The sequence below is a fragment of the Jaculus jaculus genome, chromosome 2 (genome assembly GCF_020740685.1).
Source record: "Jaculus jaculus isolate mJacJac1 chromosome 2, mJacJac1.mat.Y.cur, whole genome shotgun sequence".
In the NCBI taxonomy this organism is placed as follows: Eukaryota; Metazoa; Chordata; class Mammalia; order Rodentia; family Dipodidae; genus Jaculus; species Jaculus jaculus.
This window is the reverse complement of record NC_059103.1, coordinates 50,927,795-50,954,885: the sequence shown is the minus strand read 5'-3', so window position 1 is coordinate 50,954,885 and position 27,091 is coordinate 50,927,795. Positions and strand designations below refer to the sequence as shown.

The following is a 27,091-nucleotide window of genomic DNA, read 5'->3' as shown; positions in this document are numbered from 1 at the left end:
GAAAAATTTCAGTGCCAGGGTTGGGATACCTTTCAGGGAGTTGTTGGCCAGGGAAGTTCCTGATGCCCCCAAAACATTATAGGCCATTGCCAAGGCCCTTGGTTTCCCACCCGGAATAGATGGTAAGACTCTATTGCTGAAGACTCAACATACTTGGGCTGCAAGGCCACTGAGAAATCCTGCTGGAACTGAGCTTAAAACCTCATGTAGGCCAGCTGATTGAAAGCTTAAAGAAACCATTCTGCATGTAGTTCAATGGGAGAGAGAAAAATCACCAGTGAGATACTCAACAGTGGACACTGCAAGCCTTATATTTTGCCAGCCAGGCCAAATGAGCCAATAGTGGCACATCTGTCATGGTGGAAACCAACTGCCCTCTCATTGGATTGGAGGCCCTCTCCATGAGAGGGAATTCATCCCTGATACTGAAAACTTAAAATGAGGTAGTCATAAGCCCTAGGGAGATAATGTCTGCTGCTGTCTGGCTAAATGTATATACTATGCTTATCAAACTGCCCAGTAAGCACTTCTCTTAATGTTCATACCCTTATATTAATGCTACTCTCACTTTTGGTACAGAATCTTCTCTTTTCAGATGGCAGTGACCTTGGGACGACTCAGAAGGTATCATGGTGCTGGAAAGAAGTGACAGGAGTACTCAATACGGCAGTATCTCTATCACACCTTCCAAGGCTCAGGGTCTATTGTGGAAGAGGTGGCGGAAAGAATGTAAGAGCCAAAGGAAGGGTAGGACTCCTTAAAACGTGCTCCCCCCAGACACAAAATGGCCTGGATATCCATGGCCTCACAGTGCCTGTCACTACCTACACAAGACTATCATAGTAGGAGGAAAAGATCAAGACATCAAAATAAAAGAGAGACAGATTGAGAGGGGGAGGGGATATAGTGGGATTTCAAAGGGGAAAGTGGGGGAAGGGAGGGTATTACCATGGGATATTGTTTACAATCATGGAAGTTGTTAATAAAAAAAAAACTGAAGCTGGGCGTGGTGGCGCATGCCTTTAATTCCAGCACTCGGGAGGCAGAGGTAGGAGGATCGCCATGAGTTCAAGGCCACCCTGAGACTACAGAGTTAATTCCAGGTCAGCCTGGACCAGAGTGAGACCCTACCTCGAAAAACCAAAAAAAAAAAAAAAAAAAAAAAAAAAAATTGAAAAAACAGTAAAGAAAAGAAAAGAAAAAAAAAACTTGGTTAGGTCCCCAGCTATGGTGATCTACTCCTGTAATCTCAGTGTTCTGGAGGCTAAGGCAAGAGGATCAGGAGTTCAAGGCCATCCAGGGCTACAGAGATCATTCCAGGCCAACTTGAGCTACATAGTGGGACACTGTCTCAAAAAACAACACAAATAGATAGATCCCTTATCTTTTGAAGACAAATACTGAAATATTTACTGATGAAATGATATATTTGGGGTTGGCTCCATCTTGGGGCAAGTAGTTAAAGGTACAGATACAATTGACCATCTCTTTCTTTGATATGCAGTAGTTCCCTTTAATGGCTCCAATATCAAATTCCAAATTCAAGAGTAAAGTCAGAAAACCAGAAATATGTGGGTATTGAATCCTTAGCCAGGCAGGTGTCAGAAGCCCCATGTGGTCTGAAAATATTAAATGGAAATTCCAGAAATAAGCAATTTGTAAGTTTTAAATTGCGTACTTTTCTGAGTATTGTGATAACATCTCATGCCATCCTTCTCAATTCCACCTTGTCCATTGTATCCACATAGCATTTACCCAGCCATTAGGTTCTTAGGAGCCATCTTGGTTATCAGATAGCCTGTCACGGTTACAGCGTTTGTTCAAGTAATTCTCATTTTACTTCATAGTTGCATTAGGGGGCAAGAATAGAGATGCTGCAAATTTGGAACGGCCAGAGAAAAGGCACAGAGTGTTTTCTTCAAATAAAAAAGGTGAAAAATTTCAACCCAGGAAAGAAAATTAAAATTGTGTGCCGAGGTTGCTAAGATTTACAATAAGAATAAATCTTGTGGGCTAGAGAGATGGCTTAGTGGTTAAGGTGTTTGCCTGCAAAGCCTAAATACTCATTTTAAAATCTCCCGATTTCATGTAAGTCAGACGCACAGTGATGTCAGCGTGCAATGTCACACATGTGCACAAGGGTCACGTGAATCTAGAGTTTGTCTGCAGCTGCTGAAGACCCTGGTGTGCCCATTCTCTCTCTCTCTGCCTCTTTCTCTCTCTTTAAAAAAGGAAGAATAAATAAGCCCATGAAGTTGTAAGGAAGAGAAAATGAATTATGCTATTTTTTTGGCTGTTGGACTTCAAATTGTAAAAGTTATGGTCTGTGGTAAGTGCTTCACTATGATGGGAAAATCATTAAGATATTGGATTTGGTGCCATCTGTAACTTCAGGCACCCACTGGGGGAGCCTGCGACACATACACCATGGATTCAAATCGTCAATTGAATATTTGAAGTTTTTCACTATAAAGTCTTCTATTTTAATTTACATTTATTTACTTATTTATTTTAAAGAGGGAGAGAATGGGCATGCCAGGACCTCCTATGGCTGCAAACAAACTCCAGACATATTTGTAGCTTTATGTGGACACTGGGGTATAGAACCCAGGCCGTAAGGCTTTACAAGAAAGTACCTTTAATCACTGAGCCATTTCAGCAGCCCTAAAATGTCTTAAAATTTTTAAAATTATTTTTATTTATTTGAGGGAGATAGGGAGAGAGAAAGAAGGAAAGGGAGGGGGGAGAGAAAGAGAGAGATGGCTTTACAGGTGAATGCCTTAACCACTAAATCATCTCTCCAGCTGTCAAATGTGTTTCCTGCAGGCTGGAGAGATGGCTTAACAGTTAAGCGCTTGCCTGTGAAGTCTAAGGACCCCGGTTCGAGGCTTGTGTCTGGAGTTCATTTGCAGTGGTTGGAAGCCCTGGTGTGCCCATTCTCTCTGACTCTTTCTCTCTTCGCTCCCAAATAAATAAAATAAAATAAACAACAAAAAAAAATTTTTTTAAGTCTTTTTTGCTGGGCATGGTGGTGCATGCTTTCAATCCCAGCACTTGGGAGGCAGAGGTAGGAGGATTGCAGAGTTTGAGGCTACCGAGCCTACATAGTGAATTCCAGATCAGCCTGAGCTAGAGTGAGACCCTACCTTGAACCCCCCCCCCAAAAAAAGTCTTTTTAAGTGATAAATCACTTATTCTATAATTCAACAAATATCAAAATATATCCTTTGCTGGGTCCCTGTGGCTCTCCTCAGACTAACCTAACTAGTACTTCCCAAAGGCTGCTGCTAAAAATGTACTGCCTGCCTCTGGGCCCAGGACAGCCCTTGACTCCATGGGAGGCAGCTTGGTTAATGCAGATGGAAAGACTTCCTCTGGGGTAGGTCTGTATTTCCCATCATTTTTGTCTTCCTAGTTTCTGTTCCTTTCTTGAGACTTGGCACTCCTGAAACCTGACTTATGGCCTTTGCCTGCCTTCCCACACCGGCCTGGTCAGCTGCATGGCTGAGGAATCAGTACCCACATACTTGTGGTTTTCTGACATCACTCTTGAATTTGGAACTTGATATTGGAGCCATTTTTTCAGCTACCTCATTCTCCTTGATCAATAGGTACTCAGGACTCAGTGACTTTGAAAGAGGGACACTGTTACATCTTCAAAAGAGTCATGTGCATTTCGTTTTCCTTGTAATGTTAGATTCTTTTGCTTTAATTTTTATCAATTTTTAGCCATCCAAATGTGATAATTAAAGTAATTTCTGAAATATGAGGATACCTGCCATTTACTAGTTTCTTATGGCTGCTGGTACAAGTTGATTCAAATTTAATGATTTGGGGCTGGAGAGATGGCTTAGCGGTTCAGCGCTTGCCTGTGAAGCCTAAGGACCCCGGTTCGAGGCTTGGTTCCCCAGGTCCCACGTTAGCCAGATGCACAAGGGGGTGCACACGTCTGGAGTTCGTTTGCAGAGGCTGGAAGCCCTGGCATACCCATTCTCTCTCTCTCTCCATCTATCTGTCTTTCTCTCTGTCTCTGTAACTCTCAAATAAATAAATAAATAAATTTAAAAAAACTTAAAAAAAACAAAAAAAATTTAATGATTTGAAACAATGAAAATTTATTCTTTTTAAAAAAATTTTTATTAACATTTTCCATGATTATAAAATATATCCCACGGTAATTCCCTCCCTCCCCACCCCCACACTTTCCCATTTGAAATTCCATTCTCCATCATATTACCTCCCCATTACAATCATTGTAATTACATATATACAATATCAACCTATTAAGTATCCTCTTCCCTTCCTTTCTCTACCCTTTATGTCTCCTTTTTACCTTACTGGCCTCTGCTACTAAGTATTTTCCTTCTCACGCAGAAGCCCAATCATCTGTAGCTAGGATCCACATATGAGAGAGAACATGTGGCGCTTGGCTTTCTGGGCCTGGGTTACCTCACTTAGTATAATCCTTTCCAGGTCCATCCATTTTTCTGCAAATTTCATAACTTCATTTTTCTTTACCGCTGAGTAGAACTCCATTGTATAAATGTGCCACATTTTCATTATCCACTCATCTGTTGAGGGACATCTAGGCTGGTTCCATTTCACAGCTATTATAGATTGAGCAGCAATAAACATGGTTGAGCATGTACTTCTAAGGAAATGAGATGAGTCCTTTGGATATATGCCTAGGAGTGCTATAGCTGGGTCATATGGTAGATCAATCTTTAGCTGTTTTAGGAACCTCCACACTGTTTTCCACAATGGCTGGACCAGATTGCATTCCCACCAGCAGTGTAGAAGGGTTCCTTTTTTTCCACATCCCCGCCAACATTTATGATCATTTGTTTTCATGATGGTGGCCAATCTGACAGGAGTGAGATGGAATCTCAATGTAGTTTTAATCTGCATTTCCCTGATGACTAGTGACGTAGAACATTTTTTTAGATGCTTATATGCCATTCATATTTCTTCCTTTGAGAACTTTCTATTTAGCTCCATAGCCCATTTTTTTGATTGGCTTGTTTGATTCCTTATTATTTAACTTTTTGAGTTCTTTGTATATCCTAGATATTAATCCTCTATCAGATATATAGCTGGTGAAGATTTTTTCCCATTCTGTAGGTTGCCTCTTTGCTTTTTTCACTGTGTCCTTTGCAGTGCAAAATCTTTGTAATTTCATGAGGTCCCAGTGATTAATCTGTGGTTTTATTGCCTGAGCAATAGGGGTTGTATTCAGAAAGTCTTTGCCAAGACCAATATGTTGAAGGGTTTCCCCTAGTTTTTCCTCTAGCAGTTTCAGAGTTTCAGGTCTGATGTTAAGGTCTTCAATCCATTTGGACTTAATTCTTGTGCATGGAGAGAGAGAGGAATCTATTTTCATCCTTCTGCAGATATATATCCAGTTTTCAAAACATCATTTGCTGAAGAGGCTGTCTCTTCTCCAATGAGTATTTTTGGCATTTTTATCGAATATCAGGTGGCTATAGCTACTTGGGCTTACATCTGGGTCCTCTATTCTGTTCCACTGATCTACATGTCTGTTTTTGTGCCAGTACCATGCTGTTTTTGTTACTATGGCTCTGTAGTATAGGTTAAAATCAGGTATGGTGATACCACCAGCCTCATTTTTGTTGCTCAGTATTATTTTAGATATTTGAGGATTTTTGTGATTCCAAATGAATTTTTGGATTGTTTTTTCTATTTCCATGAAGAAAGCCTTTGGAATTTTGATAGGGATTGCATTAAATGTGTAGATTGCTTTAGGTAAGATTGCCATTTTCACAATATTGATTCTTCCAATCCAGAAACAAGGGATATTTCTCCACTTTCTAGTGTCTTCTGCAATTTCTCGCTTGAGTGTTTTAAAGTTCTCATTGTAGAGATTCTTTACTTCCTTGGTTAGGTTTATTCCAAGGTACTTTATTATTTTTTTGATGCAATTGTGAACGGGAGTGATTCTCTGATTTCATCCTCTGTGTGTTTGTTGTTAGCATATATGAAGGCTACTGATTTCTGTGTATTTATATTGTATCCTGCTATATTGCTGTAGGTTTTGATCAGCTCTAACAGTTTGCTAGTAGAGTCTTTAGGGTCCTTTATGTATAGAATCATGTCATCTGCAAATAATGATAACTTGATCTCTTCCTTTCCAATTTGTATCCCTTTTATGTGTGTCTCTTGCCTTATTGCTATGGCTAAGACTTCCAAAACTATATTAAATAAAAGTTGGGACAGTGGACACCCTTGTCTTGTTCCTGATTTTAGTGGAAAAGCTTCCAGTTTTTTCCCATTTAGTAATATGTTGGCTATGGGCTTGTCATAAATAGCCTTTATTATATTGAGATGTGTTCCTTCTATTCCCAGTCTCTGTAGGACTTTTATCATGAAGGGATGTTGGATTTTGTCAAATGCTTTCTCTGTATCTAATGAGATGATCATGTGATTTTTGTCCTTCAACCTGTTTATGTAATGTATTACATTTATAGATTTGCGTATGTTGAACCATCCCTGCATCTCTGGGATAAAGCCTACTTGGTCAGGGTGAATGATCTTTTTGATATACTCTTGTATTCTGTTTGCCAATATTTTGTTGAGAATTTTTGCATCTATGTTCATGAGGGAGATTGGTCTGTAAATTTCTTTTTTTGTTTTATCTTTGCCTGGTTTTGGTATCAGGGTGATGCTGGCCTCATAGAAGGAGTTTGGTAGAATTCCTTCTTTTTCTATTTCCTGGAAAAGCTTAAGAAGCAATGGTATTAGCTCTTCCTTAAAAGTCTGGTAAAATTCAGCAGTGAATCCATCTGGGCCTGGGCTTTTTTTAGTTGGGAGATTATTGATAACTGTTCGGATCTCCACGTTTGTTATAGGTCTATTTAAGTGATTAATCTCATTTTGATTTAATTTAGGTAGGTCATACAGATCAAGGAAATCATCCATTTCTTTCAGATTTTCATACTTTGTGGAGTATATGCTTTTATAGTATGTCCCTATGATTTTTTGAATTTCTGTGGAATCTGTTGTGATGTTACCTTGTTCATCTCTGATTTTATTAATTTGTGTCTCTTCTCTCTTTCTTTTGGTCAAATTTGCTAAAGGTTTATCCATCTTGTTTATCCTTTCAAAGAACCAACTCTTTGTTTCATTAATTCTTTGGATTGTTCTTTTTGTTTCTATTTCATTAATTTCTGCCCTAATCTTTATTATTTCTTCCCGTCTACTGATTTTTGGTTTGCCTTGTTCTTCTTTTTTTTACAAGGCTTTAAGGCAAAGCATTAGGTCGTTTACTTGCGACCTTTCTAAATTCTTAATATAGGCACTTAAGGCTATAAATTTACCTCTTAGAACTGCCTTCATTGTGTCCCAGAGATTTTGGTATGTTTTGTTCTCATTATCATTTGACTCTATAATATTTTTTTTCCTTTAGAATTATTTTATTAAATCATAAATGTACAACAGCTTCTTAACTCTACACACACACTTAAAATTTTTAAAGGATAAATGTTATGTCTTATTACACCATGATCCTGGCTAATAGCTTTTCAAAACTTGGAGAAAAATCTTAAAAAAGATTTCACATGTCACCTGAAACTTACAAATTTAACATTATCAAAGAAGGAATGCTTCTACACTCTTACAAAGACCACTAGAAAGAAACAACACTTAAAAAGCTAAGAAAGTGTCTCAAAGGCATTTTTTTACAATCCTTCCTCCACAGTAAGGTAATGTTATTAAATAATCCAAACCATTCACAAAATGGCTCTCTGCATCTGCTCTGGTGTCTTCTGTCATATCACTGCATACTAATGCATGAGTGAGATAAGCGTTTCCTTAACATTGTTATTTCTATAACCTGAAGCTGTTCTGTTACCTCTGGGCTCTCATCTTCTCCTATTTATACAGTGAAGCCCATGGCAAGTAGGAAGAAGCTCAGTATCGGCTCCTCCCACCATAACTCCCATTTCCTCCACTGCCTCCTGGACCATAGTTTCCTCCACCAGATGGCCCCCCATGTTCTTGCTACCACCAAAGTTTCCACTCTTCATTGGACCATAGTTAGAAGGTTGCTGGTTATAGTTTCCAAAATCATTGTAATTTCCGCTTCCATAACTTCCTCCTCCACAGTTGTCATAACCGCCTCCGTAGCCCCCACCCTGGTTGCCATATCCAGGTCCTCCACCACCATCTCCTCCTCTTCCTCCTCCAGAACCAGGGCTACCTCCAAAATTCCCACCTCCAGGTCCGCCTCCATATCCATTGTAGCCGTCCCCAAATCCACGTCCACTTCCATCTCCATCAGATCCTCCCCTAAAGTTACTTCCTGGTCCTGGTCCAAAATTTCCACCACCACCACCACGGGAATCTCCAAAACCAAAGTTCCCTCCTCTTCCACTCCTGGAACTCTGGACTTCCTGCATTTCGTGTCTTGACAGTGCTTTTCTTTCTTCTGCATTATGACCATTAATGGTGTGGTATTTTTGCAATACAATTTTATCCACAGGATCATGGTCATCAAAGGTAACAAAGCCAAAGCCTCTTTTCTTTCCAGATTGCCTATTAGTAATTATTTCAATAATATCAATTTTCCCATATTCTTCAAAGTAATCTCTAAGGTGATGCTCCTCGGTGTCTTCTTTAATTCCGCCAACAAATAGCTTCTTCACAGTCACATGGGCTCCAGGTTTTCCAGACTCCTCTCTGGCTACCGCGCGTTTTGGCTCAACTACTCTCCCATCAATCGAATGAGGCCTTGCAGCCACGGCAGCATCTACCTCAGCCGTGGACGAGAACTTTACAAAACCAAATCCTCTTGACCTTTTGCTTGCAGGATCCCTCATTACCACACAGTCTGTGTGTGAGCTTTCCCCATTGCCCATAGTAGTTTCTCAAACTTTCTTCAGTGGTTTCAAAGCTTAAGCCACCAATGAAGAGTTTACGGAACTGTTCCTTTTCTGTCTTTTTCCTCTCCAAAGGAACAGTTTCTAAGGTTTTCAATGCCCAAAATAAAGGACTGGAGCCTCTTTTTGTTGGTTTTGGAGGTAGGGTTTCACTCTAGCCCAGGTTGACCTCGAACTCAAAACGATCCTCCAACCTCGGCCTCCAAGCGCTGGGATTAAAGGCGTGCGCTACCACGCCCAGCAATTGGAGCCATATTTTCAGAGTAACGGGATCAAAAAAAAAAAATCATTTTCCCTGCACTCCCCTAGGAATTGTGACCCAACACGTATAAGGTTCTGTAGTTATATGCAATCAGTTAAAGAGAAAATAAGAAAAAAACTAAAAGCGAATTTCAAGCAGAACCCTTTAGGAGTTAGTGCAGTAACCCTCCGCCCAAGAAACCTTCCTCACAGCCACACAAGGCTTCAATTTTTTCCATTCGGCCCTTCAGCGCAGCTAAACCCGCTGGTGGGGAAGAATCCAGGGCTGGGGGAGAAAATGGTTCCTGGCAACATGGCTGGCGGCGTGGGCTGGAATCCCTGCCCCGGGCAGCGCCAGCGAGCCCTGCCGAGCTCCCCCTTCCAGCCCTTCTCCTCCTCCTCCCCCTCCCCCTCCCCCTCTCCCTCCTCCTCCTCCTCCTCCTCCTCATGCATCCCCTTGTGCATCTGGCTAACATGGGTCCTGGGGAATCAAACCAAGGTCCTTTGGCTTTGCAGGCAAGCACCTTAACCACTAAGCCATCCCTCTAGCCTGATACGTTCTCATTTTATGAGCAGCAGCTCAGCAACATGAATTCCCTTTCTACCCTTAAGTACCAAATAGGTTCGCCTGAGGTTAGTTATGTGAACCCTAGCAAAGGATATATATGCACAGGTTCCAGGGGTTAGGATGTGGGCATCTTTTGGGATCAGTTTTCTATGGGCCTCATAATGAATTAGAAATGAATATCACACTGGAGGTGAAAATGAGCCCAAGAATGAAGTGACTGGTTTAAGAAATACATATAGGTGGCTATGACCCTGCTTGAGGAAATTTGTCTAATCAAACTGGTCTAAGTGTGACCTCAAATCATCAGTTCTCAGTACCACCATGAATTCAGGGGGCACACCAGTAGAGAATGAGATTCTAAGGTGAGGGGAGCTTCGAGAGCATGCTTTTTTTCAGCTTGCCATATAGGTGTATTAGAGAGTGCTAAGTGACTTTAAAAAAAAAAGAGGTGGGCTTGTTGGCACACACCTTTAATCCTAGCACTTGGGAAGTGGAGGTAGGAGGATCACTGTGAGTTCAATCCACCTTGAGACTATGCAGTTAATTCCAGGTCATCTTAGACTACCTGGAAAAACAAAACAAGCAAAGAAAAGAGATAATGACAAAACAAAAGACATCAGAAGGACTGGAGAAATGGCTTTGTGATTAAAGAATTGCTTGCAAAGCCTGCTGACCTGGGTTTGATTCCCCACTATCCACATAAGGCCATATGCAAAAAATTGCTTATATATTTGGAGTCAATTTGTAGCAGCAAGAGGTCCTGGCATGCCCCCTCCCCCATAATACACACTGTTGCAGCTAGGTTCACATTGCTGCCAGAAAATATTTGATCAAAGCAGCTTGTAGGCAAAAAAAAAAGGTTTATTTTGGCTTACAGACTCAAGGGGAAGTTCCATGATAGCGGGGGAAAACTATGGCATGAGCAGAGGGTAGACATCACCCCCTGGCCAACATAAGGTAGACAATAGCAACAGGAGAGTGTGTCAAACACTGGCTAGAGGAAGTTGGCTATAACACCCATAAGCTCTCCCCCAACAATACACTGTCTCCTGCAGGCATTAATTCCCAATCTCTATCATCTGGGAACCTATCATTCAGAACACCTAAGTTTATGGGGGCACCTGAATCAAACCACCACATTCCACCCCTGGCCCCATAAACTGGTAACTATTCATGATGTAAAATGCAATGCATTCAGTCCAACTTTAAATGTCCCCATAGTTCTTATAAATCCCAATGATATTCAACATCCCATAATCCAAGGTCTTTTAACTGAACCATAATACCAAAATACGCCTAAAAAACCCATAATGGCACAAAATAATAAACACTCACACTGCAAAAGATGGCATTGGGCATGTCAAAGAAATATTCAGCCAAGATAAGATTTAAGCAGGGCAAACATCAATCTCTATCACTCCAAGTCCAACAATGCTAGTCAGTGACAAATCTCCAAGTCCAATAATTCTACCCAGCAACAATTCTCTGGAGTTTCAATTCTGCCCCTCTAGCTAGGCTATTCGCAGTCCTGGAAAACTTCATCCGGGGCCAGTAGCTCCCCTTGGCAGCCATCTCGTGGTCCCAGCATCTCCAATGGGTCTCCACTGCAATCCACTGTTCATCCTCACGGCTCCATCAGGTCTCCATGCAGTCATCCAGCAAACCTGCTACACACTGCCCATGGCTGTTTCCAAAACACAAGACTGTGTTGCAAATTCAATGACCCTCTCTTTTCTGCATTTCTCATATTCCATAATACCAGGTGGAGTGCCACTTTTTAAATCCAGGGGGCAATAAAGCCGACTTTGAAGAACAAGACACTCCTTCAGCATTCAGGCCCCATTCAAAAGAGTCTACATTCTTCCTGTTGTCCCAATGCAGGTCAGTTGGCCCAATCTCAATGGTTGTAATCTCTCATGCAATTGCAGCTGAATGGGCAGAAGTTCTGGTCCAAAGATTTCATTTCTTTGCAATATCCCTCTACTCCAGTCCATTTCTATGCAATGCAACCCTGCACAAATTCTCGGGACACAAGCGTAACAGAAAGCAGTATCAACTTTACTGTGTTAGAAAACATTTGACCAAGAGCAGCTTGTGGGAAAAAAGGTTTATTTTGGCTTACAGAGTCAAAGGGAAGCTTCATGATGGCAGGGGGAAAATGATGACATGAGCAGAGGGTGGACAACAGGAACAGGAGAGTGTGCAAATCACTGGCAAGGGGACACTGGCTATAATACCCATAAGCCCACCCCCAACAATAGACTCCCTCCAGGAGGCATTAATTCCCAAATGTCCATCAGCTGGGAACCTATCATTCAGAACACCTGAGTTTATGGGGGACACCTGAATCAAACCTCCACACACACATACACATACATGCAAATAAAATCAAAAGGCCTCAGATTGGGGCTGGAGAGATAGCTGAATGGTTAAAGGTGTCTGCTTGAAAAGCCTGCTAGTCAGGGTTTGATTATCCACTGCTCATGTAAAGCCAGATGTACAAAGTGGTACATGTGGCAAGAGGCCTTGGGGTGCCCATTCTCCCCTCACCTTCTCTCCCTTCCTCTCTGAAAAAAAAAAAAAATAAATAAATCAAGCAAGCAAGCATCAGATAGTATGAGAGGCCAGACCAAAGCAGGCCTTTAAGAAACCAACAGAATTTATCTTATTTCCAAAACACCACTGGTAGATTCCGATTATAATTCTTTGAGAAGAGTAGATGGGCTTTAAAGAGAAGGGCTGTGTCACCCATGCTACAAGACTAGTTACACTAAAACAGAAGAATAGAGTCACTTTTTTTCCTCCTGAAAGAATATGTGAGATACAATGTAGAAAAATAAAGTAACAGGGAAGAAAAAAGTTGTGCTTTTAGCCCTGGCTGACCAGGAATTTGCTCTTGTAGCTCAGAGTGGCCTTGAATGTACAGTGATCCTCCTATCAGCCTCCCAAGTGCTAAGATAAAGACATGTGCCCCCATACCCAGTGTAACTTGTTAAAATTGTGTGTTTGTCACCGGGTGTGGTGTTACATGCCTTTAATCCCAGCACTTGGGAGTCAGAGGCAGGAAGATTGTCATGAGTCTGAGGCCACCCTGAGACTACATAGTGAATTTTCAGTCAGCTTGAGCTAGAGTGAGACCCTACCTCGAAAAGCCAAAAAAAAAAAAAAAAAAAAAAGGGTGTGTGTGTTTGTTAGGTGTTCTCCATTAGGGAATAGCAGTTTGATTAAACAGCACTTTGTCAGCTAGTTCCCCCATGATCGGACACCTGAGTAAGCTTCATGTTGCATTGAGAGACGTACGCTCCCTGAATGAAGGCTATTCAGATGGTTTATAGGTCTGTAACTCATAAAAGTGGTGCCTCAGTGAATGATTCATTGTCTCTATTAAATAATACAAAAATGAATTCTGACAAATGAGTGTCAGATAAAGAAATTGAGTAGGCTGTTTAATTTTATTTCACATCATTTGACCTTGACATTTTAATTGATCACCCCATAAAGTGAGCTTACATGAGAAGTACTGGTGTATGACCACTATTTTCGTTTCTACTTCTATTGTTTCCTTTCTTTCTTTATAATGCTCCTGAAATAGTAATAGAGAGTTATGTTAGAAACATGCCTATATCAGGGTATGGTGGTGCATGCTTTTAATTCCAGCGTTTGGGAGGCAGAGGTAGGAAGATCATTGTGAGTTTGAGTCCAGCCTGGGACTACCAAGTGAGAGTCATGTCAGTTTGGGCGAAAGTTTGACTCTACCTCCAAACAAACCAACAAACAAAATCTAAAAACACAACTCTATATATGTCTAATTAACAGCAAGATAGTTTAGACTAAATAAAGTAAATTTCAGGCTGGAGAGATGGCTAAGCAATTAGGGCACTTGCCTGTAAAACCTAATTACCCCAAGTTCAATTCTCCAGTACCCAAGTAGAGCCAGATGCACAAAGTGGCACATGCATCTGAGTTCATTTATAGCAGTTGGAGGCCCTGGTGCGCCCATCCTCTCTGCTTGTCTCTCTTCTATCTCTCTGCTTGCAAATAAATAAAAATAAAAGCAAAATTAATAAATACTTCTTTAAAAAGTAAAATTTGGTGCTAGAGGGATGGCTTAGCAGTTAAATTGTTTGCCTGCAAAGCCAAAGGTCCTAGATTCAATTCCCTAGGACCCACATTAGCCAGATGCACAGGGGGACGCATAGGCCTGGAGTTTGTTTCCAGTGGCTGGAGGCCCTGGCACATTCATTCTCTCTCTCTCTCTCCTTCTCTCTCTCCCCCTCTTTCTCTGTCAAAAAAACAAAAAGTAAAATTTGGACTGGAGAGATGGCTTAATGATTAAGGTGCTTACCACAAAGCTTAAGGTCCCATGTTTGATTCCCCAGGACCCACGTTAGCCAGATGCACAAGGTGGCTCATGGGTCTGGAGTTCATTTGTAGAAGTTGAAGGCCCTGGAGCACCCACTTTCTTTCTCTACCTCTTTCTCTCTCTCAAATAAATAAATAAATGAAATATTTTAAAAAAGAAACAAAAGTAAAAATCAAGGTTCTTATATACTTCATATGGAGACTTTTCTAAATCGATGATGTTATACTACTACTGTGTATCCTGATAATAGCACAAATCAAACATTGTATATCAAATGTTCTAAGCTCTTTCCTGAAAGCTTGGTGATGAATGAAATTAATATTAAGCATACTCCAGCTCACACAGAAATCTCCTCATCCTTGGTACAGAGGGATGGAGAACCCATGACTCCCAGGCTTTTCTCAGATTATCCTGAGGGAATTTGGAGCTAGTTGGGGAGCCTATGTTGTAAAGGAGCTTCTGGGGGCAGGCGCTTCTGAAGCCCTGCCCAGTGTGAGACACACATCCCTCCATGCCTGGCTCAATTTATAATTACAATAATTAAAATCTTACTGGAGCCAGGCATGGTGACACATGTCTTTAATCCCAGCATTCAGAAAGCAGAGGTAGGAGGATCACTGTGAGTTTGAGGCCATCCTGAGACTACAGAGTGAATTCCAGGTCAGCCTGGACTAGAGCGAAACCCTACCTCAAAAAAAAAAAAAAAAAGAAAAATCTTAGTGAAATTTCAACAAAGTCACCACAAATCAAATTAAGCTCTAAAAGGGTCTCTCCAGACACAGAGAGGAGAAGGCTGATTCACAGGTAACCAGATCTGAAAATAGCTTCACACTTGGAAATGGTAAAAGAGGGTTGGGGAGATGGCTTAGCAATTAAGGGCACTGGCTTGCAAAGTATGGTGGTCCTGGGTTGATTTCCCAGTACCCATATAAAGCCAGATGCACAAAATGGTATCTGGAGTTTGTTTGCAGTGGCAAGAAGCCCTGGCATGCTCATATTCCCCCTTTCTCTTTCTAATGAATAAATACATAAATATTTTTATTTTAGCTATTTAAAAAATTTGAGAGAGAGAGAGAGAGAGAGAGAGAGAGAGAGAGAGACAGATTGAGAATTGGCCTGCTAGGGCCTTAGCCACTGCAATCGAACTCCAGATGCTTGCACCATCTAGTGGGCATGTGTGACATTGTGCTTGCCTGACCTGTGTGCATCTGGATTATGTGGGATCTAGAGAGTTGAACATGGGCTGTTAGTCTTCACAGGCAAGTGTATTAACCACTAAACCATCTCTCCAGCCCAGTTATTTAAAATTTTACAGAGAGAGAGAGAGAGAGAGAGAGAGAAAGAGAGTCTCACTGTAGCCAAGGCTGACATGGAACTCACTCTGTAATGCCTGGTGGCCTAGCTATTTTTGTATTTTTTCTGTTTAAAGAATATTTTATTTATTTATTTAATTATGAGAGAGAGAATGAATGGGTATACCAGGGCCTCCTGCCACTGCAGTGAACTCTAGCCACATGTGTCAACTTGTGCACCTGGCTTTATGTGGGTACTGGAAATTTGAACCAGGCCCTGCAGGCTTTGCAAGCAAGCACCTTTAACTGCTGAGCCATTTCCACAGGCTTATATATACTTTTAACAATTTTTTTTGTTTATTTATTTGAGAGTGACAGAGAGAGTGAGTGAGAGAGAGAGAGAGAAAGAGGCAGAGAGAGAGAGAGAGAGAATGGGCATGCCAGGGCTTCCAGCCACTACAAATGACCTCCAGACGCGTGCATCCCCTTGTGCATCTGGCTAACGTGGGTCCTGGGGAATCGAGCCTCGAACCGGGGTCTTTAGGCTCACACAGGCAAGCGCTTAACCACTAAGCCATCTCTCCAGCCCCTTATATATACTTTTTGAAGGCAATGTCTCACTCTGGCCCAGGCTGACCTGGAACTTACTCTATAGCCTTAGGTTGGCCTTGAACTCACTGCAATTCTTCTATGTCAAGCTATACATTTTAAATATAAGTTATTATACCAACTTCTCTGATTCCAGCAATACAATTATTGAAAACTTGCAATAAAATTCAAATACAGGTTCCAAGACACAAAAATACAATTATCAACCTCTATATATTTAATTTTACAAACCCTTTTATGCTTAGTCTAAATCTTTCCAGGAGGAACATTTCTTCTGATTATATATGAGATATTTTAAAATGACATTGATGGGGCTGGAGAGATGGCTTAGCGGTTAAGGTACTTGCCTGCAAAGCCTAAGGACCCAGGTTTAATTCTCCAGCTCCCATGTTAGCCAGATGCACATCGTGGCACATGTGTCTGGAGTTTGTTTGCAATGGCTAGAGGCCCTGGCATGCCTATTTCTCTCTCTCTCTTTCTTTCCCTCTGTATCTAATAAATAAATAAATAAAATAATAAAATGACATTGATGGATGAAACGTAGTGAACACTGCTCTCTCTCTCTCTCTCTCTCTGTGTGTGTGTGTTGCATCTTAGTACTTGTTTGGTCTGCTGAGAACTTATTCCTGGGGATAGCAAGGTGGAGACTATATCAGTTACTTTATCATTGCTGAACAAAATACCCAACCAGAAGCCGCTTACAGAAGAAAAGGGTTTATTTTTTAATTTTTTGTTTATTTTTATTTATTTATTTTGACAGTGACAGAGAGAGAAAGAGGCAGAGAGAGAAAAGAGAGAGAAAGGAATGGGCACATCAGGGCCTCCAGCCTCTGCAAATGAACTCCAGACATGTGCGCCCCCTTGTGCATCTGGCAAACGAGGGTCTGGGGGAATCAAGCCTTGAACCGGGGTCCTTAGGCTTCACAGGCAAGTGCTTAACCACTAAGCCATCTATCTCTCCAGCCTGTAAAGGGTTTATTTGAGCTTACAGTTCCAAGGAGAAGTTTCGTCATGGTGAGGGAAGCATGGCGGGAGCAGACAGCTGGCATCACATAGTCACATCAGTGGGATGAAGCAGAAAAAGTGCAAAGAAACAAACTAGACCATAGTATTCTAAGATCCACCCCCAGTGACACACCTCCTCCAGCAAGGCTCTGCCTTCTCAAGGATCCACAAACTTCCCAAATAGCACTCCCAAGTAGGGATTAAACATTCAAACACTAGTCTATAGGGGACATTTTACATTCAAACCACCAAAGAGACTTAGGTGTCAGGCTCTGGATACATCCCCTAATTGTGTAGCTATGTATATTGAACTGTCTGATTTTGGACCCACAAAGTATATGTGGGATTATAAGTTTTCATAATTATGATTTTTTTCTTTTTAAAATATTTTATTTATTTATTTGAGGAAGAGAGAAAGAGGGAGAAAGAGAGAGAGAGAGAGAGAGAGAGAGAGAGAGAGAGACAGACAGACAGACAGACAGACAGAGAATGGGTGTGCCAGAGCCTCTAGCAAACGAACTCCAGACATATGCGCCTCCTTGTCCATCTGGCTTATATGGGTAATGGGGAATTGAACCTGGGTCCTTTGGCTTTGCAGGCAAGCACCTTAACCATTAAGCATTCTCTCTAGCCCAATTATGTATTTTTAAAAATAATATTTAGTTATTTGCAGGCAAAGAGAAAAGGAGAGAGGGAAAGAATATGGGCACACCAGGGCCTCCACCCTAGGCCATCAGGCTTTGCAAACAAGCACCTTTAACCACTAAGCCATCTCCCTAGCCCTTCTTTTCTTCCTTCCTTCCTTCCTTCCTTCCTTCCTTCCTTCCTTCCTTCCTTCTTTCTTTCTTTCTTTCTTTCTTTCTTTCTTTCTTTCTTTCTTTCTTTCCTTCCTTCCTTTCTTCTTTCCTCCACCCCTCTCTGTTTCTTTCTTTTGGGTATCACTCTAGCCTAGGTTGACCTGGCACTCACAATGATCCTCCTACCTTGGTCTCTTCAGTGCTGGAATTAAAAGCATATGCCACTATGCCCAGCTACATATTGTTTTTGAGACAGTCTCACTAGGTAGCTTAGGCTGGCTTTGAACTTGCAGTTCTGGGCTTCAGACTCCTGAGTGCTGAGATCATAGGCATGTGTTACCATACCTAGGTCAGAATTAAATATTCTTCATTTCCTTCTGAAATGATTTTAGACATTCGTAAGTATTATTTATTATTATTACTATTATTGGTTTTTTGAGGTAGGGTCTCACTCTAGCTCAGGCTGACCTGGAATTCACTATGTAGTCCCAGGGTAGCCTTAAATTTATGGCGATACTCCTACCTCTGCTTCCCAAGTGCTGGGATTAAAGGCATGTGCTAACATGCCCGGCTAGCATTATTTTTTAGTTAGTGATTTTTGGCATGTCTTCCATCTGAACCTATGCCCAGGGACTGGGGTTGAGGAAGCATGGGAAAGGAGAAGTGAAAGACAGGACCAAGGGTTTTTTTACCTGACAAATGTGTCTTCTAGTTGAAGAAGCCATAAAAGATCTCTCCAGACACAGAGAGAAGGCTGATTCCTAGGTAACCAGCTGAAAATAGCTTCACACTTAGAAATAGTGAAAGAGGGTTGGGGAGATGGCTTAGTAATTAAAGGCACTGGCTTGCAAAGTCTGCTGGTCCTGGTTTGATTTCCCAGTACCCACATAAAGCCAGATGCACAAAATAGCATCTGGAGTTTGTTTACAGTGTCAAGAAGCCCTGGCATGCCCATACTTTCTCTGTCTCTCTAATGAATAAATATATAAATATTTTTATTTTGTAAGCAAGCATCTTAATGGCTAAGTCATCTCTCTAGCCCAACATTCTTAATATATTTTTCATCCATATGCACTCATTTGTCTTAGATATAAACACATGAGTGGACTTGCTGGGTCATGGAGTAGACATGTTTTGCTCTAATAGATGCTTCCAAATTCTTTTTAGAAGTGATTGAATGAAAATATACTCCTACTACCAAGCAATGCATGAGTTGCCTTGTGTTGTTTTCAATACCAGGGATTCAGTCATTTTTTCTTTTAGCACCAGTTTGTCTAGTGGATATTTTGTGGTGCATTTTATTTTATACCCTTAAAAAAAAATCTTTCTTTTTTTTTTTATTTTTGATTTTCTGAGGTTTTCACTGCAGCTCAAGCTGACCTGGAATTCACTATGAAGTCTCAGGGTGGCTTCGAACTCATGACGATCCTTCTACCTCTGCCTTCCAGTGCTAGAATTAAAGGCATGCACCCCCCCCTTTATTTTTAAATCTACTAGGTATGGTGGCACACATCTTCAAATCCCAGCACTTGGGAGGCAGAGGTAGGAGGATTGCCATGAGTTCGACGCCAGCCTGAAACTACAGAGTGGGTGCCAGGTCAGTTTGGGTTAGAGTGAGATCTTACTTTAGAAAAAAACAATTTTTTTTTTTTTCTGGACAAGGATAGATAAGTTATACCAGACTTTCTAACGAGTTCATGGCACAAAAGAGTCTAAGACGCTTCCATTAGGTCATCGTCCTCACATGTCTGGTCAAAGCTATGCCCTTTGGTTTTCTAACTTGAGGGCAGGAGAAGGGAAGCCCGATGAGCAATTTCTTTTAAAGTAATGAGAAGGAATTTGCTCATTGCTTACTCACTTAGCAATATAGTCACTTGGCCACACCTGTCCTCTAGGATATATGGGAAATATGATCTTAAGCCAGATACCCTGTGTTAACTCATATTCTGTTAATGTGGAGGAAGGTGTGGTCGATGGACATCAATCTACACCGCACAATGTTACTTACTACTGCTGGCAGTTAGGAGGTGGGGAGACTGTCACAGTGTCATGAAAGGACCAGCAAGTGCCCCAGGGGAGGAAGGCTGAATCACCTGGCTGTTCTGACTTGATTCCAGTCACCAAGCCTGGAGCAGTCTCCTAGGAGGTCCAGCACTGCAGGTTCTTGAACCTTCTCCCCGGGGAAACCTGCAAGGTGATGGACCCAGAGTCTTCCTGACAATGGAGGGAAGACCTTTGGATACAAGGGCAGTTAGATGGGTCATAAATAATTGCATGACCCAAGGCCGAGTTGGACCATTTTATTTGAGTCTTAGAGGGGAATTCTCAGAGGTGGAGAATGTTTAGGGCAGCCCTGAGTCACACCTTTGTCAAATACTGTGGGCAGCACTTTATTCCTTCATATAGTTGCCACAACTATGCCAATACTTTTCTAGGAAGTGTCTTAACCAAGATTTCTCTACTTTTCCTACTTTCTGATTGGGCGCAATGGCTTCCCAAGGACACCTGTGGGCCACAGAGACAGCTGTCCTAATTCCTGTGCTTCATACACTTGATCAGAAGTTATAGAAGAGATTAAATGATGAAATAGGAAGAAAAAAGTCATGCCTATCAGTGAAATTAGATGGGGGGGTGTCAATATTATAGATAGAAGGGTCAACATTATGTGACTGTATTGCTCAGGAGTTAGAGAAATTTACTTTGACCTGGCTCTATCAATGCCAAATTGTCGGAAGGGACTTTGTCATGTAATTCAAGGTCATGGTGGAACTAGTATGTTTCATGGTAGAAAACTCACATTTATGTAAAACATAGGTGAGGTGGAGCTTTGGGTCTTTTGAAGAGCTGAAGTAATAGGACAGTAAACCTTGTGGTATGAGCTAAGCTTATTTGGTGTATTAGCTATCATCTTATTACTGGGACAAATTACCTGACAAAAATCAGTTCGGGGGAGGAAGGGTTGCTTTCAGATTACAGCCCATCATGGTGGAGGAATCATGGTTGCAGGAACTGGAAGCAGAGCTGCTGGTATTCAGACCACGGTGAGTAAGCAGGAAGTGATGAATCCTGGTGCTCAGCCGGCTCTCTCCTTTTTATTCAGTCCAGGATCCCAGTCCATAGAATAGTGCTGCCCACAGTCAAGGTGGGTCTTCCCACCTCAATTAACCCAACCAAGATAATCCCTCACAGGCATGCTCAGGGGCACACCTAACGTGTCATAGGTGATTCCAGGTCCTGTCAAGTTGACAGTCTATACAAACCACAGCACTTGGTGTCTTATCCTTTTTTGGTCATTGTTGCTAATAATATGACACCATGGGTGGGGAAAGTTATAATTTTATCTTGGCTCAAAGTTCCAGTCCAAAGTTTAGGGGTGGCATCAGGCAATGGCCTTCTGGCTGGCGGGCACTTCAGGCAGTGCAGACCATCCCACAGTGAGAGACAGGAGCTCACAGGAGACCTAGGCCAACTGCCTTTTCTATTAAACCCACTCAAGAGAGTCCATTAATAAGTGTCCATTCATGGGGGGCAGAGCCCTAGCCGCCTCTTTTTAAAAAATTATTTATTTATTTATTTATTTACTTGAGAGAGAGGTAAAGAGGTAGAAAAATAGATAGACAGATAGATAGATAGATAGATAGATAGATAGATAAAGAGAATGGGTATTTCAGGGCCTCCAGCCACTGCAAACAAACTCCATACACATGTGCTACTTTGTGCATCTGGCTACATGGGTTTGGAGGAATCAGATCTGGACCTTAAGCTTCACAGGCAAGTGCTTTAACTGCTAAGCCATCTCTCCAGCCCTATTTTATTTAAAAAAAAAACATTTGATTAATTAATTTGAGAGGGAGAGATAAAGAGAGAGAGAGCCTAGCAACTTCTAAAGGTCTCATGGCAGGGAGGGCTCTTAACTGAGTTCCAGAGGGAATAAGGCAAATTCAAACCGTAACACTTAGGAAGAACCAAAGATGGAAAAACAAAACAAAACAAAACAAATCCCCAAGTATCCTACAATTAGAGAATGGAGAATTACCCAAACTCCCCCCTCCCCTTCACTCCATCTAATCTTGGCTTCCCAAGTTTGTAACTTACGTCTACTTAGCGGCAGATGTAGGTAGAGATGAATTCTGATCTATAGCTCGAGAGGATGCAGGGAAAGTGTCTGAGACACCAAGGTAAGTTTGGAGCCTACTAACTCTGGGGGGAGACCATGTCAAGGTGAGCAAGCTAGTGGAGAACACCAGCTCTGGATTATCTCTGAGGTGGAAAATACTGTGTTAATGAGTGAGGGCCTTTTAAAAGGGTGGATATATAATGTCAACTGCTGTCTATAGTGCTTAGAACCCTATGCAGTCTAGCAATGTCTGCAGGTAGCATGGCAGTGCCTAAAGAATTCCGTGACATATATTATGTACTTGAATTGACAAGCAGTAGCATTCTAGTATTTGTGTCATTCTTTTTATTTTATTAGAGACAAAGAGAGGGAGAGAGAGAGTGAGAATGAGGGCAGAAAGAAACGTTAAGTCAGGGTGCTGGTCTTCTCACCTGATGACAACAACTTTTTTTTTTTTTTAAAACATTTTAAAAATTTTTTTAATTTTTATTTATTTATTTGAGAGCGACAGACACAGAGAGAAAGACAGATAGAGGGAGAGAGAGAGAATGGGCGCGCCAGGGCCTCCAGCCTCTGCAAACGAACTCCAGACGCGTGCGCCCCCTTGTGCATCTGGCTAACGTGGGACCTGGGGAACCGAGCCTCGAACCGGGGTCCTTAGGCTTCACAGGCAAGCACTTAACTGCTAAGCCAACTCTCCAGCCCCGACAACTTTTGCATGTGTACTGACAAGTCAGAATTTATACTTCACCTGGCCAGCATAAGGCTTAAAAACCTTCTGCTGCACTTAATGTCAACCAATGTGGTTTAAAAAAATTTTTTTTATTTGTTTATTTGAGGGAAAGAGGGAGGGGGCAGATAAAGAGAGAGACAGAATGGGCACACCAGGGCCTCCAGCCACTGCAAACGAACTCCAGATGCATGTACCATCTTGTGCATCTGGCTGATGTGGGTCCTGGGGAGTCAAACCTGGGTTCTTTGGCTTTGCAGGCAGGCACCTTAACGGCTAAACCAGCTCTTCAGCCCAGACAAAGAAGTTTTTATTCAGAATTGTCTACATAGCTGGAGCCAGGGAATGTATTTCCCTTGTGCATTTTTTCTCTCAAGTATTTGTGAGAAACCTATTTATGACTTTTCCCAAAATAGAATTTCTGAACAGATTTGAATGGAATTCACATATTTAGTGCTTAGGTGTGGCCTAAACAGCTTCTATCACCAACAGAGGAACAATGCAATTCAGAGAGCTTGGTTTCCACAAAGTCCCTGTGAAATGGGGTGTTAAGGGTACAGGAAGATCCTTAGACCCCAAACCCTGGGTTTTTGTTTGCATTTAACAAAAGAATTGGGCAAATCAAACTGAGAAGGATAATTATTAAATTATTATATTTATTTAGGGAAGTAGAGAAACAAGGGAAGGAAAATGAATACACCCACATTGTCTGAGAGCCCACACGGTGGACCTGAAATAAATGTCAAGAGAGTTAGAGAGGAAAGGAAAGAAACTACAAAGAGCGCCCACCTCGTCTCCTTCCAGCCAGGCCAAGAAGAGGGGAAGTTCACTAGAATCTGGAGGTTCAGGAGTGGTCAGGCAGCTCAGAGAGCTTGCCCTCTGTGGTGGTTTGATTCAGGTGTACCCCATAAACTTAGGGGTTCTGAATGCCCCCAGCTGATGGCAATTTGGGAATTAATGCCTCCTGGAGGCAGTGTATTGTTAGAGGCAGGCTTATGGGTTTTATAGCCAATATCCCCTTGCCAGTGTTTGACATACTCTCCTATTGCTATTGTCCACCTGATGTTGGCCAGGGGGTGATGTCCACCCTCTGCTCATGTCATAGTTTTTCCTGCCATTGGGCAGCATCCTCTTGATTGAGTCTGTAAGCCAAAATAAACCCTCCCCCCGCCCCAACAAGCTGCTCTTAGTTGGGTGATTTCTGCCAGCAATGTGAACCTGACCACAACCGCAATGTTGGTGCCGAGAGTAGCATTGCTGCTGGCCACCTGACTATGTGGCTTTGGCCTTTTGGAGCTGATTTTCAAGAGGAATGCGGAAGGCTTTGAAACCTTGGCCTGAGACATTGTGCAGTGCTGTAAGTACAGCTTTATGGACTATTCTGGTCAGAGTTTCAAGACCTGAATGCACTAAGTACTATGGATGGTGAGGTCTGGCTTATGAGAGTGAAAAGGAGCTTTGTCTGGACTGGGCTAGAAGCAGTTTGTGTGAGAGGCTTGCTGTTATGTCTGTGTTCTGAGAAGTTGTGTAGGGTTTCAGTGCATAGAAACAGACTGGTGTGAGCAGAGGAATATGGCACAGAAAAAAAAAAAAAATGAAATCTTTGGGCTAAAACTGCTGCCTGTTCAGCTGCAATAGTAAGAGAGAGAGAGAGTGATCACAACCATTTAGATTAGGCCAGCTGACCTGCACTGGGACAAGAGGAAGAATGTAGACTTTTTTCAAGAGGCCTGAGTGCTCAAGGAGTGTCCTGTTTTTCAAAATCAGCTTTCTTCCCCTCTTGGATTAACAAATTGTCACCCTGCCTGGTATTGTGGAGTATAAGAAATGCAGGAAAGAGAGGGTCATTGAGTTTTCATTGCAGTCTTGTATTTTGGAAACAGCCATGGGCAGTGTGAAGCAGGTTTGCTGGATGCCTGCATGGAGACCCCTTGGGGCCATGAGGATGAATGGTGGCTTGCAGTGGAGACCCAGTGGAGATGCTGGATTCATGAAGTGGCTGTCAAGGAGAGTTGCTGGCCCCAATGAAGTTTTCCAGGACTGTGAGTAGCCTAGCTGGAGAGGTTGGAATTGGAACTTCGTCGACTTGTTGCTGGTTAGAATTATTGGACTTGGAGACTTATCACTGGCCAGAGTTGTTGGACTTGGAGCTACACAGTTTGATGTTTGCCCTGTTTAAATGTTGTATAGGTTGAATATTTCTTTGCTATGCCCAATGCCATCTCTTGCAGTGTGAATGTTTATTTTGTGCCAATATGGGTTTTTAAAAAGGTTATTTTGGTATTATGGTTCAGTTAAAAGATCTTAGACAATGGAATGTTTGAATATCATTGGGATTTATAAAAACTATGAGGACATTTAAAGTTGGACTGAATGCACTACATTTTACATCATGGGTGGTTATCAGTTTGTGGGGGGCAGATTGTGGTGGTTTGATTCAGGTGCCCCCATAAACTTAGGTATTCTGAATGCTAGGTTCCCTAGCTGATGTCAATTGGAAATTAATGCCTCCTGGAGGTGGTGTATTGTTGGGGGCGGGTTTATAGGTGTTATAACCAGTTTCCCCTTGCCACTATTTGGCACACTCTCCTATTGCTGTTGTCTACCTTATGTTTATTGGGGGTGGGGTGATGTCCACTCTCTGCTCATGCCATTGTTTCCCCCTGCCATCATGGAGCTTCCCCTCAAGTCTGTAAGCCAAAATAAACCCTTTTTCCTCTGAAAGCTGCTCTTCGTCGGGTGATTCCTGCCAGCAATGCAAACCTTACTGCAACGCCCTCCCTTTGTGAATGTATTTATAACCTTACTGTAGTGGGCTTTGCCTTCTGGCATAGGTGAACCAGAGAGACAGCTGATTGCTCTGGGATAGAGGCTGTTTCAGGAAGAGGCTAGCCATGATGCCAAGTTCTGGGGGCTGAACTTGACTAACCATAATGTTAGGGCTAGATTGAAATCCTAGGAGAGGCTTCCTGCCCAGGAGGGGCTTCGGTTGTTTGTGGAGTGGTAAGGACGGGGGAACAAATCTAGGGAAGATATAAGAAGTGAGATCTTATATTGATCTCTAGCAAAGTGGAGACTGCAAATGTAGGCCCAAAGACATTCCTGCCTTTATTTTCAGGGTACCAGTCACCCTAACTGCCTAGCAAAGCTACCTGACTCCTTCTCACCTGATTCTTTTTGTAAGTGGTGCATAACTGTATAAACCATGGGTAGTGCATAGGGCTCTTGGATGGGGTCTGTGATGGACAGAGATCTTGTGGACTGAATTAGGGGGACTTAGATGAGTGGATGCCTTTGCTGCTATGGCTCCTCTGGACAGGTCTGTCACATGCACACTCAGAGGCTAACAGAACTGAGCTCTAGCTTCTTTATATCCACCCAAGCACATATTCTTCAAGCATCCCACTGGCTGCAGTATCTAAGCCCACACAGGACAGTTTGGAGTTTGAAGGTGTTAGTGAAAGGGTGATGAAACCAGTCCATGGGGCTTTCTGGTCTCAGTCATGCTTCACTGTGCACCCTATTAGAGGGTCCCAAGTCAATGCTCAGACTGCTAGCAACAGAGCTTCAAGAACCCTTTTCCCTCATGATTCCCTCCTGCCTCCTGCCCCAATGCCATTGGCCCATGTCTTTTTTTTTTTTTTTTTTTAATGCAGGTCTTCTTGAGTTTATTGGAGAGGAAAGTAAGAAAAAATAGGAATGTATAAATAAAAAAGAGGTGAAGACATCCGGATGTGAGCTTCTTATCCATAGGCCTCAGCAGCCCTGTCATGGGTTTGCCCTGTTCTTTCACATCAAAAAGTTGATCTTGGGGGCTGGAGAGATTGCTTAGTAGTTAAGGCATTTGCCTGCAAAGCTAAAGGATACAGGCTCGATTCCCCAGGGCCCACATAAGCCAAATGCACAAGGGTTGCGTGCATCTGGATTTTGCTTGCAGTGGCTGAAGGCCCCGTCACACCCATTGTCTCTCTCCCCCTCTCAAATAAATAAACAAAATTATACATATGTGGATCTTTTGAGCCATTTCCATATTGCAGGTCCTCCGGCGTGTGTCATAGCTTTTGCGCTGTTAGTGGCAGCAAGGCTTCTTATAGTATCGTCATGGCTTAATGTCCTCAATAAGCCCATCAGTGGTGAGAATTCCGTTCACAGCCTGGCATGCACCATCCATGTACCCTTCCTGCACCATCACAGTCCTGGCATTGAACTTCAGATGTTTTGCCGTATCCTTATTTAAAGACTTCATTTGGCACCTGGGACTCAGCCAGACCCCCACTGGTCCTTTCTTTTGAGACATTTGTCTATTTATTTGCAAGCAGAGCGAGACAGAGAAAAGAGAGAGAGAGAGACAATAGGCACATCAAGGGACTTAGCCACTGAAAATGAACTCCAGGTGCGTGTACCCCTTTGTGCACATGCGCAACATTGCGTGCTTGAATCACTATGGGTCTGGCAATGTGGGACCTGGAGATTTGA

At 42.3% G+C, this 27,091-nt stretch overlaps 2 pseudogenes; both read right to left on the bottom strand.

Moving 5' to 3' along the window:
- Positions 1-7,911: 7,911 nt before the first annotated feature.
- LOC101615648 lies at positions 7,912-16,979 on the bottom strand (annotated as a pseudogene).
- A 9,404-nt stretch (positions 16,980-26,383) lies between these two features.
- LOC101594176 lies at positions 26,384-26,861 on the bottom strand (annotated as a pseudogene).
- Between the last annotated feature and the right edge of the window lie 230 nt (positions 26,862-27,091).